The 20,036-nt window shown below is 45.1% G+C and overlaps 1 pseudogene; it reads right to left on the bottom strand.

Moving 5' to 3' along the window:
• Nucleotides 1-2,170: 2,170 nt before the first annotated feature.
• Nucleotides 2,171-3,060, bottom strand: Gm8277 (predicted gene 8277; annotated as a pseudogene).

Genomic DNA, 20,036 nt, shown 5'->3' on the forward strand with positions numbered 1-20,036 from the left:
CTCTGTGGTGCAAACCAGCAAATTATTGTGAATTGAGTGAGGGGCCTACATATCTTATATCACCATTTGCTTTGAGTTTTCACTTCTCTGTGTGCTAGCCAGCTTTCTGTTGCTGTGACGAAATACTTGAGGCAATTGACATAAAGAGGGAAAGGTTTCTTTGGCTCGTGGTTTCAGAGACTTCAATTCATGATCACTTGGTCTTATTGATTTAGGACTGTGGACACAGCATGTCATGGGGTTGGGGGGAGCACTTGGCAGGGGAAACCTACTCACCTTGAAGCATCCAATGGATATAAAATGGGGTGCAATCCAGATAGCCACTTCCATGACATGCCCTCTGATGGCCTAACTTTTGTCCACTATGCCTATTTGACAAAGTGTTATCAGGGACAGAGGTAAGCATCAAAAGGTGAAGACAATGTCACTGTCACAGCTATGGGAGACAACCTAGTCTCCACTGTGACCCAGGGTGCCCTTTCAGGAGACCTCTGATGACTACTTGTCATCAACTGTCTGTGTGGGGACATAAAGCTTTCCTAATCCACTCAGTAATGACATGACCTTGCCACAGCTTTAGCAGTGACAATGTGTGACATCTCAGGCATCCCTGTGGGTGTCACATCAATTTTCCAAAGAAGCCACCAATGTAGTCAAGGTCAATGTTGTGATTTGAATGTGAAAAATTCCCAATAGAGTTGTGGAGGGTTATCTTGGTTTTGCTTATTTGTTTGTTTGTTTTGTTATGTTTTTAACATTTGGTTCATTCTTGGTATTTAATCAGAACAATGAAAAACTTAGCTAATACGATCAGCACCCTTAGCCAAGGGGTCTATCAGCATTGCTGTTGCTGGGTTGAAACATGACCCCCCCAAAAAAAGTTGGGGAGGAAACGGTTTATTTTGCTTATATATCCTGAATCACAGATCACTGAGGGAAGCCAAAGCAGAAACTCAAACTGGGCAGAAACCTGGAGGCAGGAGCTGTTGCAGTGGCCATGGAGGGATGCTGCTTATTAACTTGCTCCTCATGACTTGCTCAGTCTGCCTTCTTATAGAACCCTGGACCAGGACTGCCAACCCAGGTATGGCACAACCCACAATAGTCCGGGTCCTCTCATATCAATCACTAATTAAGAAAATTCCCTACAGGCTTGCTTATATCCCAGTCTTACAGAGGCAGTTTCTCAACTGAGGTTCTCTCCTCTCAGATGACTCTAACTTGTGTCAGGTTAACATCAAACTAGCCAGTGTTGGATGTTTGGTGGTACAGGAGGCATTGCTGATATTCTTAGAGTTTAAAATACTTCCCATGGTTTATGTCACTCAAGATATGGGGACATCAGTGAAGAGGTGGGGTCTTTGGCATTTTGGTTCTCTATTTGATGTGAAGCAGGGACGGTGACCTTTTCGGTTCCCCATTTAAAGTGAGCCCCGGCCTGATGACAGTGTGGAAGATGCCAGTGAATGTTACAACACAGCATCAGTATCACTTGTTTGCTGGTGGAGCGATCTTGCATCTGGAGGATGAACATTCGTGTCCTGTAGACAATGTCTTGGACTTGATGGGGGTAGAATCATACTGGCACCTGTAGAGTAAGAAGCTGAGGACAGTGAAGAGATCACTAGTGGTGACCTCATAGACTTTCATAGAGTTAAAAGAAGCCCTGGTGACCAGCGGTTGGCCATCCTGCTTACCCCCTTCTTCACCATGGTGTCTTACATACACCTGTAGCCTCCATGCTTATGACATTCCTTGCAAGAATGGTCCACTTGTTCAAGCTGGTGTGATGATTAGTCTTCATTGTCACCTGGACTGAATCACCATGGAAAAACCAGGGTCACCATGGAAAAACACCTTTGAACGTGTCTGTGAGGCATTTCTAGAAAGGCCTAACTAAAGAAGAGAGACCCATCTTTTTTAATAAAAAAAATGTATTTACTTAGAAGCATTCAGAATGTCAACAAAACAGCCAAAATTTTTTTTTTTTTTTGCAATTACAGAGTGGTATTCAGTTAACAGAACAACAATTATCTTCATATAAGCTGCATCAGAGACAACTGAAAATGAAAACAAACAAACAAACAAACAAACAAACTACTGTCCCATATATAACTAATTTGTGCTGTGCACCAACAAGAACCTGCTTTAAATTTCCATGCCAATTTACAACCCCCAGACTGTACCAAGCAAGGTTAGTGGCTATTGAAAATACCACCAGGGCAGGGCTATCTAAAGACACATTCGGTAGTGTACAGGGGGTTAAATGCTTTATAGACAAGAAAAAAAAACTGCGCTAGAACCAACTTATTCATCATCATCTTCTTCTTCCTCCTCTTCCTTATTTATCCTCTTCATCCTCCTCATCGTCTTCCTCTTCCTTCTTTTTCTTGCTCTTTTCAGCCTTGACCACCCCCTTTTTCGCTGCATCAGGTTTTCCTTTAGCTCTGTAGGCAGCATATCCTTCTCATACTTCTCCTTCAGCTCGGCAGACTTCTTCTCATAGGGCTGCTTGTCATCTGCTACAGTGTTGTTCCACATCTCTCCTAGTTTCTCTGCAACATCGCCAATAGATAAGCCAGAATGATCGCCTTTGATTTTGGGGCGGTACTCAGAACAGAACAAGAAGAAGGCTGAAGGAGGCCTCTTGGGTGCATTGGGGTCCTTGAACTTCTTTTTGGTCTCCCTTTGGGGGGGATGTAGGTTTTCATTTCTCTTTCATAACGAGCCTTGTCAACCTTTGCCATATCTTCAAATATCCCCTTTTCTTTAGCACTTCTTGGAGAACTCTGAGAAGTTGACAGAAGCATCCGAGTGCTTCTTCTTGTGCTCCTTCCGGCAGATTTGCACAAAGAATGCATATGAGGACATTTTGCCTCCCGGTTTCTTAGGATCTCCTTTGCCCATGTTTAGTTGATTTTCCTCCGCGAGGCACAGAGTCGCCCAGTGACCATTTGGCTTGCGCTTGCCCCGGCGCTGTCTCTATGGAGCTCAAAGTTCTGCAATGGCTGTGAGAGCGGGAACCAGACGCAGCCTCCTCACTCTCTCCGCTCTGTATCAGAGAGATCCATCTTGAGTGCAGACAGCATCACACCATGGACTGAGGACCTGGACTGGATCCCAAGGTGAAACTGAGCTAAGTACCAGCATCTCTATCTGCTTCTCGACTATGGAAACAGTGTGACCAGTCACCTCACACTCCTGCCAGCCTGCTGTCCCTGTTGGGATGAACTACACTCTCAAACTGGGAGCCAAGATAAACCCTTTCCGCCCCTCAAGTTGCTTCTTGTCACATTGGTGAACAAAGTAACTAAGACAGTTGGCGAAGCTACATAGATACATCCTCATCACCCACAGTCCATAGCTTACATTAGGGTTCACATTGGTATGGTATATTCTATAGGACTGAACAAATGGATAACACACACATACTATTACAGCATCATGCAAAGTAGTTCTGTGCCCTAAAATTCCTCTAGGCTTCATCTATTTGTCTTTGCCTCCTCCCTAACCCCCGGTAAGCTGATCTCTGAATTCTCTCCAAGGCTTTTCATCTTTTATAGAGTGTAATCTGCAGTATGTAGGTCTTTTAGATGGGCTTATTTCACTTAGTCATATGAATTTCATTTCCTGAGTGCAGAATAATATTACATGATTCAGACATACCACAGTTTATTTATCCATTTACTTAATGGCAGACATCTTGGTAGCTTCCGAGGTGTGGCAGTTGTGAATAAAGCTCCGATAATCACCTTCTCTGCTGGTGATGCCTCTCACTCCCCACCCTGCCCGTCACGGGGGCCGACATTGCATTCTAATCTCTGTCTACCCTTGCGCTCCTTGTCTTCTGCCCCAGGTTAGTTCTGAAAGTCAGAGGCATTCAGAGGCAAGAGGTTCCTGCTCTCAGATGGCAGAGCAAACCTATAAGCACATCTAATGCCTTGGGCCAGAGGGGATGGCACCTTTGGAGGTTAGGCCCAAGGGTCACTGCTTCCTCGGCTCTAGGGAAGCTTGGCACGACCAAATTCATACCTAAAGGAGAAGTAGGTGCCAGGGTGGCCAAGTAGGGAACTTCTCAAAACAATGAGTGTCGGATGGACTCTTCCTGGAGTGGTGCAGATGGCAGACAGGATATGAGTAGCAAATGAGATGCTCAAACGCAGGGTGTAGTGGTGCACACCTTTAACCTCAGCACTCAGGAGGCAAAAGCAAGTGGAACTCTGTGAGTCTGAGGCCAACCTGGTCTACAAAGAGTTCTGGCACAGCCAGGGCTGTTACACAGAGAGAGCCTATCTTGAAAATCAAAAATAAAATAAAATAAAATAAAATGAGATCCTCTGACAGCATCCTCCTGTCCTTCCTGTCCACGTGATGTATGGAGAGACTTCCTGGACCTGGCACTGAGCACATTCAGTGGCTAGGCAACCAGCTCCACCACGTATGCCAGTCTTCAGTTCTCAATCTGAAATCGCATCCGTCAAACAGCAGCTTCCTTCTAGAACTCTGTCCAGCTTTCTGTCTGCAAATTTCACAACTCCACGAACCTCATGTGTGTGGAGTCCTGCTGTGCTGCTCCTTCAGTGACCATCGGATTTCAGTATGATAATGCCCTCAAGGCTGTTCCTTACAGGAGCTGTCATCAACTCTCTCTCTCTCTCTCTCTCTGTATACACATGTATCCAACATAACTGAAATCAGTATGTGGTAGAAGAGGAAGCTATACATCTATATTTATTATAGGGCTGTTCACAATATCCGAGATACATATGCTTAGATAAAGAGAATGTTTTACACACACACACTACCACCACCACCACTACCACCACCACCACCACCACCACCACCACCACCACACATGGGCAGAGAGATAGAGGAATACTAGTCAGCCTTCAAAATGAACATTTTGCCGTTTGTCATTTGTGACAATATAAGTGAATGTAGAGGACATGGTGGTGAGTGAAATTAGCCAGGTAAAGAAAGTCAAATGTCCTTTTGTGATTGGGTTACCTCACTCAGGATGATATCCTCCAGATCCATCCATTTGCCTAAGAATTTCATAAATTCATTGTTTTTAATAGCTGAGTAGTACTCCATAATATGTATTCACTGATAAGTGGATATTAGCCCAGAAGCTCGGAATACCCAAGATACAATTCACAAACATTATGAAACTCAAGAAGAAAGAAGACCAAAGTGTGGATACTTCGATCCTCCTTAGAAGGGGGAACAAAATACCCATGGAAGGAGTTACAGAGACAAAGTGTGGATCAGAGACTGAAGGAATGACCATCCAGAGACTGCCTCACCTGGGGGTTCATCCCATATACAATCACCAAACCCAGACACTATTGCAGATGCCAACAGGAACTTGCTGACAGGAGCCTGATATAGCTGTCTCCTGAGAGGCTCTGCCAATGCCTGACAAATATAGAAGCGGATGCTCACAGGCATTCATTGGAATGAACACAGGGTCCCCAATGAAGGAGCTAAAGAAAGTACCCAAGGAGCTGAATGGGTTTGCAGCCCCATAGGAGAAACTACAATATGAACTAGCTAGTACCCCCAGAGCTCCCTGGGACTAAACCATCAACCAAAGACCATGGTGGGACTCATGGCTCCAGCTGCATAAGTAGCCTAATCAGTCATCAATGGGAGGAGAGGCCTTTGGTCCTGTGAAGTCTCTAAGCCCCAGTGTACCGGAATGCCAGGGCCAGGAAGCAGGAGTGGGTGGGTTGGTGAGCAGGGGAAGTGGGGAGGGGATAGGAGTTTTTCACAGGGGAACCAGGAGAGGGGATAACATTTGAAATGTAAATAAAGAAGATATCTTTTAAAAAGTTAAAAGAAAAAAAATTAAAGAAATTCAAATGTCAGTCAATAACCACATGTCCATTCTACGAGGCTGAACACACAGATATTGAAACTAGAAGGATGTCCTTTTCCCCGGGGGCTGTGGAAAAAGGGAGGGGATATGCTGCCTCAAAGATAAAAGCTTTCTGTTAGAAAGGAATTTCAAGAGTCCTGGGTTACCACACAGTGAGCACACCCAGTGGCAATGTATGGTGGACTCAGAAGTAGCTGAGAGTAGATTTTTAAGGCATCTCAGGATGAAAATAAACAATGTGCAGTACAAGCCTGTTAGCTGGATTTAGCCATTCCATGTGTAGATGTATCAAAACATCATGCTATATGCCACAATATATACAGTTTTTATTTGTTAATTAAAAAAAAATATGTGGGTGTTATCTCATTCAGACTGAAACAAGATGTCTGCTGGAACAAAACATAGTGAGCTTTAAGTACCAACAAAGGAGGTAGACCCAGAGGGCGTGGCCATGCTGAGACCTTTAGTGTGCTATGGCCCATTTTAGCCTCTCTCTGGCACTACAGGGCTGTGGCATCTCCATTTAACAGCGAGGGACATGAGGCTGAAGCAGTGCTTTGCAAAACTGAGTTCCGAAGTCAGTGTCTGGAGGGGCCTGAGCAGGGCTGTGTTCCCTAGGCAGGTTCACCTCTGCCTCCGGGAGAACAAGACAAGCCCAGGAGACAGATGTGCAGTTTCCTAGAGCAAAGTAGCCGTGAAAGCTGCCTTTCTTTGGGGCTATGAAGAACTTCCAAGCTGAGGCACGGAGACTTTGGATGAAATGAAGAGATGGAAGCTGCTCTCTGACAGGACAGTAGGAATTTGGCAAGGGGTGGCTTAGTAGGCCTAGTGTTCTTCACAGTGATGAAACGCAGCAGCCGGTCGGTCGTCATGAAATATTTATGAATGGGGATGGATGCTGCATTCTGCAGTGCAGCACAGGGGAAAGCGAAGTTTCAAGAAGACTGTGATAGCAAAACCCTCCATTAATTATCAGAAGCAAGCTGTAACACCAGTTCCTATGGCAACAGGGTCCCCAATGGATTTTGTGCTTTTTTTTTTTTTAAGCTGCTCCCACTTACTGTGCTACATCGCATTTCACCAGAGGTTTTGTGCTTGTCCTTTGCAAATGAATTTATCCTGGCCTCAGAGCAAAGCGGCTGGAGTGGAGACGGACAGGCGGGGCCTGGGGAAAGTTAGATTATGCAACTCTGAGCCCAGTGCTCTGTGAGGACATCCATGCCTCTCTGAGCATCTGCATCCTGGCGGGGAGGGAAGACAGGAGAAAGGGCAGGAATAGAGGTCTGCAGGGGACAACTGGAAAGCCTGGGTAGGAGAGGGAGCTATTGTACCCCCAGCCCCTGGGTTTTGCAATCCAGACTTGCAGTATGGGAAAATCAGGGTCTTAAGCAAAGTGCCCATTATAGCTACATGGCATCTAGTGCTTGCACCTGAAGCCCTCTGGGGAGGGCTATGGAAATTGTGGCCGGGTTTACAGGGGAGTGGGGTGCACTTCCTTGGGAAGTGATGTAACCCTCTTTATCCTGAAGACTATTTCTCCCCTAGCTCCACCATTAAATCTCTTTCCTATAGGGCAACGGTTCTCAACCTTCCTAATGCTGGGGTCGACCCTTTAACACAGTTCCTCATGTTGTGGTGACCCTCAACCATGACATTATTGTCTTTGCTACTTCTTAACTGTAATTTTGCTAGTGCTATGAATGCAACTGTAAGTGTCTGATATGCAGGGTATCTGATACGCAACCCCTGTGAAAGGACCATTTAACCTTCACAGGATTTGTGACCCACAGATTGAAAACTGCTGCTCTAGGGCTACAAGGGAGCTTGATTTGATGGACTAGTGTGATGATCTCACCTCAACTATCAACTTGATGAGATGTAGAATCACCTTGGAAGAAGAGCCTCTGGGCCTGCTGCAGGAGATTGTCTGAATAGGGTTAATTGAGGTGGGAAAAGCTGCCCACTGTGGGTGGTACCATTCCTTAGGTTAGGATCCTGGACTATGTAGACTATCTAAAAAGGAGAAAATGAGCTGAGCACAGTATTCATGGACCTCTGCTTTCTGACACAGTGTGACCAGCTGCCATGGCTCCTGCTACCATGATGTCCTCCCCATGCTGTGAGTGAAAGAGCATAAACCCTTTCTCCCTTAAATTGCTTTCATCATGGTACGTTACTACAGCAAAAGGAAATGTAGCTAGCATGACGGTACAACTGTGGTTGTCTGGCCATGTAGACTGCTGTCTACTGAAACATGCTAGTCTCTGCCACTTGTGCACAGACAGGAAGTGATGGCACCTTCCTTCCTCCATTTCGATATTGCTGATGAAGGGCCATGCACACATTCAGAGGCTCTGCTGTTGGAGAAGAGAGCAGAGAGCTCAGAGAAGACCGAGCCACCCTTCTGTTATGTGGGCTTTTGAGTGGAATGCCATCTGGATGTGTCCCAGAGCGGGGGAGCTTGGGAGCCTTTGCCTATGCCGTCTAACCTCACCATTCGGACTCTACCCCCACAGATAACCCTCAGGTATAGGTGGAGACAGAAGACACTGACTACTGATTGAACTCCAAGTCACCCAGTGCTGTGTCTCTGTGGTCACAGATTTACTAGCTCCACGCAGGAGGAACATTGTCTTCCCCACTTATGCTGAGGGAGTAGAGTCCCCAGGAGAGCTCCTGGCTTCTTTATTATTCAGGCTTAGAACTGGCCCCAGGTGCCCACAGATGAGGAATGACCTACCAGCTACAGGGTGGGCACTGGGTCACAGAATCGTCTTCAGAGGCAGGGCACTGAGCTCTTTTGTTGGACAGGGATCTCCTGAGTCTTTTGAGCCAAGTGACCTTGGGGTGCTGTGGAACCCCTCTGGGCCTATGCTTGTCCCTGTTTAAAAGGGACTGGTGCTGGGAATGGCAGTCCCCACACACAGAGGGGAACAGGAGGCATTAATGGAGGCTGCTCCCTAACTGGCAGCGCTTCTTTTTAATAATAATAATAATTGGAATCTGCTCAAGTGAATGCAGCCTGGAGGAGTCTCATGAATATTCATTGCAGGGGGCTCAGATGTCAGCCCAGGAAAACCGGGGCCTTCGGAACAAGGGAGGGCCGGAAGCTCTGGAGACTCCAGAAGGTGCCAAGCCTAAGACCCCTTTTCTGTTACTCCACTGAGAGCAAGAGCGAGCAAGCAAGAGAGAGAGAGAGGAAGAGGGAGAGGGAGAGGGAGAGGGAGAGGGAGAGGGAGAGGGAGAGGGAGAGAGAGAGAGAGAGAAAGAGAGAGGTGTTCAGGAATCCTCCAGTTCAGAGTACAAAATGCACAGTCTATGTTCCAACCCAATGAATCCTTTCTGTCTGCCCGGCCCCTGAATACAGCAGCATTCTCAGGCAGGGACCTTTATCCTGACACCTGAAGTCTAGAAACAAATCTATTTGTGTTTTTGAAATTGTACAGAATGGCAGAATTGTACAGGGGGCCGTGTGATGCTTCAGTTCAGATACACAAGCCATGTGTGGTGTACTGCGTGCCTGTAATTCTAACACTCAGGACTCTGAGACAAGGAAATGGTCAGCTTGAAGTCAACCTGGGTCACACAGCAAGTTCAAGGCAAACCTAGGCTCCAAGACAAGATTAAGGCAAGCATAGGCTACATAGTGAGTCTGGAAGCAGCCTAGAATGGATCGATGGATAGATAGATAGATAGATAGATAGATAGATAGATAGATAGATAGATAGATAGATGGATGCATGGATAGATAGATAGATAGATAGATAGATAGATAGATAGATGGATGGATGGATGGATGGATGGATGGATGGATGGATGGATGGATAGATAGATAGATAGATAGATAGATAGATAGATAGATAGATAGATAGATAGATAGATAGACACAGAGATAGATGGAGATATAGATATATAGATATAGAGAGATCCTGTCTCACAATAAATAAATAATAAATTAGAAGCAAGTCACGGTAAATATAGTTCCAAGAACATTTCTTTAGTTTGCTCCTAAAAATATTAGAAGTTTTCTCTTTCAGGTTTTTGATGTAGTCAGCATGTCATTATTATTTATAGTCACCCAACTACACCTGCAATAATCTGACAGCACCCAATTGTGCAGTCACAACCCAGGACTGATATCTCTTCCCTAACTGTGACTGACAATTTATTGACCCCTCATCTCCTCAACCCTTCCAGCCTGGCTGCCACCATTCCACTTTTAAGTTGCAGGAGACCCATTTATCAGCTCTACATGTGAGTGGGACCCTGTAATGTGTGCCTTCCTGTGCCTGTCTTATTTCGCTTGCTAGGATGTCCCTGGGCCCACCTGTGTTGTCGCATGCTATTTCCATACCTCACCGGCAGCTTGTACCAGGGGACAGCCTGTGGATGCTGGTGTCCTCTGAGGCAAATTTCCCCAATTCAGAGTGCAAAGTGCTCATGAAGCTTCCAAAGAGTTAGTCCCCTGCTCCCGGGAAACTGACCCTTCTGTCCTAGGAAGATTTCCTCTCAGGCAGTTGCCTGAGGGCCATTTGTTGTCTAGAGGCTAAGCAGAATCCTTCCTGTACTCACGGAATTATTTCAAGTATAAAATAATGTCCAGGTCACAAGGGCTTGTCTCGTTTCCTGTAGGAACCCAAATGCTGTTTCCCAGTCATTTACTGTTAAATGACTATCGAAATGAAGAGCACTCCCACCAGTACAACTTCATGAACATTTGCCCCAAAAGGGCCAACTTGAGAGTGGCTGAGACTGGAGAATTGTGTCAGGTTCAAATCCAGCCTAGATTGCATAGAGTCCCAGGCTGGCCTTAGCTACAGAGTGAGACCCTGCCTTAAGCAAGAAAAACAATAGAAACAGTTGTGATTTTTGAGTGGCTCCTCCTTGTCTTAGCTTGCATTGTCTTAGTTCACTTTCTGTTGCTGTGATAAAGACCACCAGCAAAAGCAATGCAGGGATGAAACAGTTCATTTCAGCTTACAAGTTACAACTTCTTATCAAGGGAACCCAAGGCAGGAAACCAAGGCAGAACCTGGAGGTGGAACTGAAGTGGAGACCATAGAAGAATGCAGCTCACCACTCTGCTCCACACAGTTTGTTCAGTTTGCCTCCTTATACACCCCAGGACTACCTGCCCAGGGATGGCTCTGCCCACAGTGGACTTTCTCATCTCAATCACTAACTAATAACATGCCCGTTAGACTTGCCTCCAGGCAATCTGTGGTGCTTTTAATGAGTATGACCTTACAGGCTCATATGGTTTAAAAGCTTACTTCCAAGTTAGTGGAACTGTTTAAGAAGGGTTAGAAGGTGTGTTCTGATTAGAGTGGGCGTGCCCTTGTTGGAGGAAGTGTGTCCCTAGAGGTGGGTTTTGAAGTTTCAAAAGCCCATGCCAGGTCTAATATCTCTTTGTCTGCGTGCTGCCTAGGGATCAGGATGTAAGGCTCTCAGATACTGCTCCAACACAGGAGCAGGAAGCTCCATACCATGATGATAGTGGATTAACCCTCAGAAATGGTAAGCCAGCCCCCAGTCAAGTGCTTTCCTTTATAAGAGTTGCCTTGCTCCTGGTTAAAGGTAGACCAGTGATTACTAGGGCTTGTGTGGTGTAGGTATGTGCAGAAGACTGGTTGGCTATGACCAATGCATGCTATAGAACATAGGAAACCATTACCCCATCTCCCATCTGTGTTTAATGTGTGTTAGTAAGAAACAGAAGAAATACAATGTGACATAAGTTTTCCAAAGCCTATTTTTAAAAAAAGATTTATCTATTATTATATGTGAGTACACTGTAGCTGTCTTTAGACACACCAGAAGAGGGTATCAGATCTCATTATGGATGGTTGTGAGCCACCAAGTGGTTGTTGAGATTTGAACTCAGGACCTTCAGAAGAACAGTCAGTGCTCTTAACTGCTGAGCCATCTCATCCAGCCCTTCAAAGCCTATTTTTCATGATGGTTCCTAAATGCTTTAACCTCCCTTCTAGCCCACCACCCACCAGAGGTGGTGGAGAAGAAAGGATATGGGGGAAGTGGTTCTTTGGAACAGATCCCATCTGTGTTGTGAGGAAATCAGTCGTTCCGTTCATGGGTCAGCAGTGGCAGCTCGATCCACACTCAAACACTTCAAGGATACGGTCCAGCTTGGTAGTGTCAGGATAGCAAACATGAATCAGGAGCAGTGGCACTACCTAGCAGAGACAGCCAGGCCTCAGCCTCAGCACTAGTCAGCAGGAGGAACCAGCAGGAAAGCCAGGAGAAGTTCTAGAGTGTGCCTCTCTCAGAGAATTGAAGGTCAGTGAAGATGCGAGACCTACAAGCGTTGCACAGCTAGCTGTATAAGCAAGCCTAGCTCAACCTCCATCACAGTCCACTCAGTCCTATTTATACTCTCTCCAAACACCACATGCCCTCCACAGGTTTGGCCTCAGCATGTGAGTCTGTCTCAGCTAACATCACTCTGCCAATCAACCCGAGTCCCAGAAAGTGGCAAGAAACCACAGCACACCACCAAAAGATGTTGGTGAATTTCTCTCTACGGAGCCCTGACAAATGGAGCTCAACTACGCAGTGTAAGGTGGACCGGTACATGCATGTCACTAGCAAAGAATCCTTCATCACATGTCCTTTCACATGCTTGCTTTATCAGAACATGCTATCTCCTGTGTCTGCTTCAGCAAAATGTTTCTTCACAAGTCTGCCTTGGCCTTTTACCTGTGTCCACTTCAGGAAAATGTTCCTTCACATGTTTGCCCCAGCAAAACACCATGACTTTCCAAAGAACCCTTAAGTTTCCACTTCAACATAGTTTAGTTTTTAAAGGTTTACTGATTTGTATTTGTGTGTGAGAGAGAACATGTTTGCCCTTGGTAGCCACAAGAATATACCAGATCACCTGGAGTTACAGGAAGTTCTGAGCCTCCCAACGTAAACACATAATTTCAATAGGAGATATATACATACTGAAAAGTCACATTGCAAACTCAATATGCCAGTTTAAAAGATTAAAAGTAGAGGATTACCAAAGCTCTAACTACTTGTTCCTCTACACTAGTGACTCATTCACCACTCTAGGACAGCCATGGTCCTGCCTTATGAGAACACAGGTTAACTCCAGCCTGGTTGACTTGGCTTAAAGGGATTCAGATAGTTTACACTCTTATGTCTCTCTTCTTTGGCTTAACACTGTATGGTCAAGTTCATGTGTTTTGTGTGTATAGTGTTCAATTCTTCTACATCACTATAGGATATTCTACTCTGTGAATATGTTATAATTCACTTATTGTCATCTGCCATCGTTGGTATTTGTAGAATTACTTGTTATATTTGACATCTGTGCTTCTCTGCATGTCACAGTGTGCATGTTCTGTGTGTGTCCCTTCTGAGTAGAACTAAAAAGTGGAACCTCTGAGTTGGAAGTTCACGCGTTTCATAATGGTTGTACCATTTCAACCTCTTACCTGTAGTGCTTTGGCATTTCAGTTACTCCATATCCCTGTCCACAGACACTATTTTCTGTTTTTGTATTTTAGCAATGATGATGCTATCAAATGATATATAAATTTGCATTTAACACAATAATTAATGAAGTTGAGTATAGTTTTCTCTTTGCTCATAGTCAGATAACCTTTTGAAGGAAAATTACAGACTTGATTCACTTTTCTTTTAGGTAATGTCATATTCTTGTGGACTTGTAGTTTTAAAAGAAAATTTCCTATGAAAATGCGAGGCAGTTGTAGTATGAATGATGTCTGGCTCTATGTTTAGAAATCTGAACCCCCACCAAGGCTTTCATAGAAACAGGCCATTGAGTACTCACAGGTCTTGTGTGTGGGTCTCCCCACTCTTGAGGGTCACCTGCTAATTCAGCCCACAAGGGTAGTGGGAGCAGAGATGAGGAAGAGGGGGTTGGAAGGCCTTTGAGAATGTACAGTGAAGAACCACACCGGGACCAGCTATCAGAAGGCAGATCAACTTTGATTAGGGTGATTCAAGGCTTATAAAGTTTTTGGGGAGTGAGGGTCAGAACATCTAGAATGGGAAAAGGTCATTGACTGGGAGCTTAGGGCACCTGGAATGCCTCATTAGCATGGGGAAGCATTTTAGGAATCCCAGGTGCTGGCTGAACACGTCCTTATCAGGAGAAAGAAAATTGAACTTGTAACCCCATTGAGGCTTCGTGACATTCCTCTGGTAGAGGCACATGTGGGGGGGGGTTAGAATTCCTCAAATAAGGTCAGAGAAGGAGAAGCCCTGTTAGTGAAGGGAGTCTCCCATATTGTGCCAAGCCCAGGGGCTATCTGGTCATGGTGGACTTTGACCTCAATTAGCAGTTTCCTTGCACTTATCAGTGAGAAAAACCTAAGCAGGATTTTTCTTCAGCTTTTCCAAATATAGGATTTCTCCTTGAAAGACAACAATACAAGTTCTCTTCTTGCACTTCACACCACGCTGGGGATGAGGAAGGTCATTTCACATGGGGTATTGAAAGGCAATAATAAAATGGTGTGTGGGCAACCGGGAAGGTTGAGCGTAGTGCACTGGATGGGCTTGTTATATCACTGCACATGTCGGTGTGACCAATATCTAGTGGAATGGGATTTCATTTGAACAGGGCTGGATAAAATGTAATAGGTAGGCGTTGACAGACTTATGATAGAGATGGGCAAATGTTTACAGAACCTATGCCAGCTCTGGTTTTTATTTTTTAAATGCTTTTTCTTAATTAGAGGACAATCCGAAGACCTAGCTTATAATCAGAGTGCCTACAGAAACCATCTGGAAGACATGCCTCAAGGTTCTGGGGCCTCTGACATCCTAGCGGCAAAGGACATGGACTTGCCCTAAGTTCAAACAGTAGGTAGTGGTCTAGCCATTGGCTGTTCTTCACCAACTATCCTTTAAATCCAGAATGAAAATAGATCTTACAGTCCATGTCTGCTACTACAAAAGGACTTTTCCCTCTTGTGAGGCAATTTATATACACTGAAATACAGCAATATGGACAAGTTTGTCATATTCTGTTACATCATGTATGTATGTATGTATGTATGTATGTATGCATGCATGCATGCATGTATGTATGTATGCATGTATGTATGTATGCATGTATGCATGTATGCATGTATGTATGTATGCGAGGCAGGCATACACATGTCACAGTGTGCATTTGGAGGTCAGAGGACTTCCTGCAGGAGTTGGTTTCCTCTTCCTGTCTTGTAGTTTCCAGGGATGAGACTCAAGTTGTCAGGCTTGGTGTCTGGTGCCACCTCCCCAGCCTGGTTACACTCATTCTTAATGAATCTGAAATGAAGCCAAGAAAAACATTCTTGACTCTCATCTGATGAAAATACTTATGCTGAATTGTGGCTGTTTGCCAGGTAATGTTGGAAATGGTAGCTTATAAACAATACGTGGTTTTTACCTTCAAGCATTTCACGATATTTGGGGAGAAATAAAGAAGTACGGTGTTCACTTGAAGGTAATGGGGTGGCATTGAGATGGATTTACAGTGGATTAACAGTGAAGGAGGTCCTCGCAGGTGGTCAATGTGGGAGGCAGGAAGAGAAGCTTTGGAAAAGTCATCTTGAGATACTTAATGACTTTAGTCTTTCTTCTCCTTATCCTCTGAAAGAGAGGTGGATGGGGAAATGCAGGAATGACAAGACCCTACTGTGTGCTGAGCAGAAGGGAAAGATTTCCAATTTCCTGACCACCTAAATAGCCACACTGTTTGCTATGCAAAGAGCTTTGTGATTTACATTAATAAACTTTTTTTTGCTTCTCATTTTGAACATGAGCTCAATAAAAGTTAATTAAAATGTAAAATTCACAAATGACCTTGTGTGGGTTAATTAAGGCTAATGCAAACAAGCCTTTCTTCATGACTCCTCACCTATGGAAACCTAAGAAAACAGGTCTCAAAGCAATGGGGCTCCTGGCTTGAAAGACCTACGCTGAAAACCATAACAATGGAATCTTGGGAAAGAAGGGGTCAGGGTACATGCAAGGATTTGCTGTCAGAATTCAGGGGGCGATATACTGATGTGCATGGCTAGGATGAGTGAAGGCATGGAGGAGGGGGATGGGGAAGAGAAGAGACTAAGCATCACCATAGGACATCTGTGAGCCCATCTATAGTTGGTGCAGAGTGAGGAACTATGATGATGAATACTGGTGGTCTCCTTGGAGACAAATCTCTGTGTGTGTCTGTGAAGAAGTGTTGAGGTTTGGTCTTTTGCTATGTATTGTAATGCTAAATACTGGCTCCCAAGGCCTGGTTGCCCACAGGGATAAGAGAATACACAAGTACCCTGTTCCTTAATTTAAAACTATTGGTTGACTAAAGATGCTGACAGCTTATGGCTGGGCAGAAGAGAGGTAGGTGGGGTTTTTGGTTGCCAGGCTTGGGGTCTGAGGCAGGACCATGAGTAGAAGAAGAAGGTAGGGAGACACCATGGAATAGGTGCGTCATGAAAACATGGCCATGAAGGCTGGCCAATTAGAGTTAAGAGCTGCCCAAATGGAACATGGCAAGTTATAACTCAGAGTTATTGATGGAAAAGTAGATTCTAATAGCTTAAAGGGTAGATCTCTCCCCAGTTCTAGTGCATTGAAGGCTTATTATAAATATAAAAGTTGTGCACCTTTTATCTGGGAACTGAATGATTAAGGTGGGGTAGCAATCCCTGATTGAGATTATATATTATAGCAAGGAAGATTCTAGATTGGGTTAGTTAAGGTACAAAGATCTACCCTAACTATGGATGGCACCATTCCATAGTCTCAGATTCTGGACTGCTTAGAAAACAGAAAGATCGTGCTGTGGATACAGTGTGACCAGCTGCCTCCTCCTACTGTCATGGCTTTCCACACTGTGATGGACTGTAACCTGAAACCTTGAGCCAAAATAAGTCCATCTTTCCTTACATTGTTCTTTTCGGGTATTCTGCCACAGCAGAGAAAGACTCTTAATATAAAAATGTCTGTGCTCATCTTGAGAGTGGCTGACAAAGCATTACTCTAATCAGTTGGGATGCATTTGGCTACAAGTGATAGAATCCCTAGTTCTTTGTGATCAGAAGCAACAGATGTTCCTTAGCGAGTTCTCCTCAACATGTTGGAAGCTTCTTCACCTGTGTGGACTGAAAATGGGAAGTGCTTGGGAGCATATCTCTATGACACAGCTCTTCCATTATTACAACAAAATGCCAGAGGTGGGTTCACTTTATAAATGAGAGAGGTTTTTGAAGATCACAAACCTGTAGATTAGAGTGCATAGTGCCACATTATCCAGGCTGTGGTATGAGGACTTCTTGGCTGATGATGTCAGAAGTACTGTGTGTGTGTGTGTGTGTGTGTGAGAGAGAGAGAGAGAGAGAGAGAGAGAGAGATTTTCAGGGGTCTGGAATCTTGACCTCCCTGACAGTACAGTGCTAATTGCTCTTCTACAGCTTGAATCTGAAATGTATCCCACATAATCATGTTTTACACACTTGGTCCCTAGCTTGCAGTGCTCTTTTTGGAAACTGTGAACACTTTAGGAAGCTGGACCTGGCTGGTGGAAGTAGGTCACCAAGAAAAGGCCTATGAAAGTTATGCCAACCTCTTGGTCCCCTACCATGTGAAGAGTCTCCATCATACATGCCTGTTGACATAAACTCCACCATGCCTTTGTTACAAGCATGGACTGAAACTCCCCTGAAATTATGTCTAAAATAAACCCCTTCTCTCTAAAGTTACTCCTGTCAAGTGTGTTGGTCACAGTGATACCACAGGAACAAATACTAGACACAGCCTCCCAAAGTTTTCACTTAACAACTTTGCCACACTGAGAAGAACCAAGCCTTCAACACATGAGCCACTGAAAGACAAACCATAGAAACTCTTAATTGAGAGGTAAAGGGGCTCAAGGCCTCCAGACCTCCTCATGGGACAAGCCAGTCACTCGGAAAGCATGGGACACTGACTGACTCGGCCACCTTGCTTAACTTCCTTCTCTGCCTAGTTCTATTCTTTACTCTTCCTTGGGGGACACTGCTTAATAAACTATTTCTGTCCAATAAGCCACTTCTCATGAGCCCTCACCTCAGGGCCAGATGCTGTGGAGACAACCCCAAAGCAGAATCAGAATTTTTGAAGTTTCTAGTCCCTGTTGGACCACACTGGACTTCATCTGCGATTGTGTCCTTATTTCCTACTACCTCGGTTGTTCCATGCAAAAATCCAAGGATCTCAAAGGGAGACTTTGCTGTGATATGGGGCTCCTGAGTGGTGTGGGGACACAAAAATGTCTTCCAGCAATTCATCATCCCACATCCCATGCACCAAAGGGCTCTTGAGAGACGGAGCTCAGCCACAGCCAGGCAGGTCATCTGAAAACTGAATTTACATCTGCACAGAGGGTCATTTCTGTCAACGGAGCCAGACTTGCTTCTCTCAACAGGATATTCACGTTGTGAGCTTGTAGCATTTGGATTGAAGAGACAAGTTTCCAAAGATTCTCGCTGAGATGACACAGTCCACCCCAGGTGAGTTGCTGCCAGCTGTACGCTGACCATGCATGTAGAAAGCCATTTCTTTTTTCTTTTATCCCAATATAGGTCTCTTTGGTTTTGCTTGGGCCTGGTCTGGGATCTTCGGGTTTCTTGCAAAGATTGGAAATAGATTCCATGACTCCAAGTCAGCCATATGCAAGACACAGTGAGGTATATACTAGGCTGAGCCTCACGGTTCTTGTAGGGCAACTGTGCCTTTAGTCATAGGACCATGAAGATTCTCTATCAATGTGGACTTGTTCTATCCACAGTGGGAAGAACTGCTAGCCCAGGGATGGCATGGGATGCTGTAGGGAAAGAGCCTTTGAGGTTACAGCTTTTCTCAAGGAACTCAATGTTTTGTTTTGCCAGCAGAGAGAGGTGGAGCTGCAGAAGCAACTGCTGGGCCATTCTGTGACATTTAAGGAGACGGTCACATTTGTGTGCAATGGCTCTTTTGTGTGCGGAAAAATCTAGCATCTCAACCCAACCTACAACAATCCTAAGAGCCACCAGAGCTGCCAAGGTCGACTCTGATCAGTGGGGTTGAACAAGGTGGCTTTGATTCTTTTTCTCTTCATCTTCTTCTCACTTATGTGAGGGTGATCCCTTAACATGATACAGAGAACACTCTACCACCTCAGAGTCTACTTCCAGGACATTCCATCTGCAGTAGTCATACTCTCCGTTCTCCTTAGCCAGGACTCCTGAAGGTGACAGTGATCACACAGCCACTCAGGACGTGGCCTCAGCTCTCCTCTTGCTTTCAAGCTCTCTGGGGGGAAAAGGCATGTCCAATGTCAGGGAAAGGACACAGCCTCCAGGTGCAGCCTAAGGATGAGGCCAAGGCCTTCCCTGAGTGTACCCAACCCCAGACCTTCTTCACACAGTCCCTTAGCATCTTAGCAAGCCCTGCAGACTGCATCTGCTTGTGCTTGCTCCCTCCCAAGCCCCCGGCCTCCACCTTAGAGCCTCAGGCATCTCTTTCTTGGGCCACCATGGCTCCTGGCCTCTGGGCAGCTTATTCTCTGCATTGTGGCTGAAATGTCTTTTGAATCATTGAGTCTTCTACTTCTGAAATCTGTTATTGTTTTTTTTTTCCTCTCAAATTAGCTGTCTTTTGATTCACAGCAGTTTGCTTATGTGATGTGTAGTTGCCCTTCCATATTTCTCAAGGATACTAAATAAGTGGATTTAAGCCTTTCTGCTCTGATCAGAGTATTAGCCGCCCTCTCAGTCATAAACTCACTCTTTGCAGAGTCTGCTGATACCTGTTTGGATATCATCCTCTCATGTTTGTGTGCTAACCTCCGCATTTGGTCTCTGCCATGAAATCCTGGCTGTACTTTAGCAAGCCTATGGGGAGGGAGGAAAAGCCATTGCTTCAGTTGCATGGGGGAGGGATATCAACCAAGCCACCACGAAGGCAGCTCACTGTTCCATTTGCTTTGTGGGAGGGGATTACTGGGGATTGAGTCCAGGTCCCCACCTACAGTAAGCAAGCTCTCTGTCACTTAGTCATCTACCTGTACTGGCTGCTCATCTCTCCTAGGTGCTTTTCTCCGGGATCCAATCTGTCCACATACCCAAGGTTCATGCTGAAGGGGTCCATCTAA

The sequence above is a fragment of the Mus musculus genome, chromosome 13 (assembly GCF_000001635.26).
Source record: "Mus musculus strain C57BL/6J chromosome 13, GRCm38.p6 C57BL/6J".
Classification (NCBI taxonomy): domain Eukaryota; kingdom Metazoa; phylum Chordata; class Mammalia; order Rodentia; family Muridae; genus Mus; species Mus musculus.